This window comes from Schistocerca gregaria, chromosome 2 (assembly GCF_023897955.1).
Source record: "Schistocerca gregaria isolate iqSchGreg1 chromosome 2, iqSchGreg1.2, whole genome shotgun sequence".
Classification (NCBI taxonomy): Eukaryota; Metazoa; Arthropoda; class Insecta; order Orthoptera; family Acrididae; genus Schistocerca; species Schistocerca gregaria.
The window spans coordinates 517,618,819-517,619,811 of record NC_064921.1 but is presented as its reverse complement, the minus strand read 5'-3'; the positions used below and the strand labels follow the sequence as shown (position 1 = coordinate 517,619,811).

Here is a 993-nt window from a genome sequence, read left to right as displayed (position 1 = left end):
TCCATTTTTACTGCTGCCTCTTGGTCCTTTCGCATACTGTGTATTACCCGTGTCTCCCTACAGCTTGCACCTACTTTTTCGAGAATTTACTACGTCCTGTATCATTTTATGTTGTCAAACACTATTTTTGAGTCGACAAATTCTTTGAAGTAATCATTTTTCGCGACTGTGATAAAAGTCTTTTATAGACCATATGCGTCTCGATTTATTTCAAAGCATCTTCACTGGCCAATTTTTTTGCTTCCTATTTCACCCTAACACACTTCCACTCGTAGGTGCTCCATCTTTTTTTAGAAAATTGCTCTTCACTGATGCTGGAGAGGTATACGTTTGCATGTTATGTACATGGACTTACACCTCGTATTGCTGGTTTGATCTAGGAAAGTGTCTTCCTTGTACCTTTCGTGTATTCGAACTAATCGTCACCTAACGGAAGTATCTCGGTTCAAAACCTTCTATTCAGTTTGAAGTACTTATTCTGCATGAAAGTGGTTGTGCACAATTACTCGCTGTGTTTTACGTGGAGCTGGCAGATAAGAGGAATCGTACAAACGTTACAAAAATGTTAGGTCCCACCGAGATTTGAACTCGGATCGCTGGATTCAGAGTCCAGAGTGCTAACCATTACACCATGGGACCGACGGAAACAGGATTATTCCTAAAGCTTTAAACCAATCTCAATTAATATACAACGATGTTATACGCGATGGTATGTTTTTGGCACATATAACATTGAAAAAAATATCGCTTAAGTAATAGAATTAGCTTGAGCTTCTATCTCCTGCCGAGTTGACAGAAGGTGACGACGTCGAAACTAGTGGAAACATCGTCTCAGTAAAGCATCGGGACTCGACTGATAACTCAGAATTTCTTATTAGGGATTACACTGCTCCTATTACTACATTGTGTGACCATAGTATACACTCACAAACTTGTTTTTAATTAATCGTAATTGTGAAGTATAATATCAGAGGCTATAATATGATAATAGTT

General features: G+C 38.5%; 1 non-coding gene across 1 annotated transcript; it reads right to left on the bottom strand.

Annotated features, from left to right (window-relative positions):
• Positions 1-567: 567 nt before the first annotated feature.
• Positions 568-639, bottom strand: Trnaq-cug (transfer RNA glutamine (anticodon CUG)). The gene has a single exon. It is a non-coding gene; the product is annotated as a tRNA-Gln (tRNA).
• Positions 640-993: the final 354 nt, after the last annotated feature.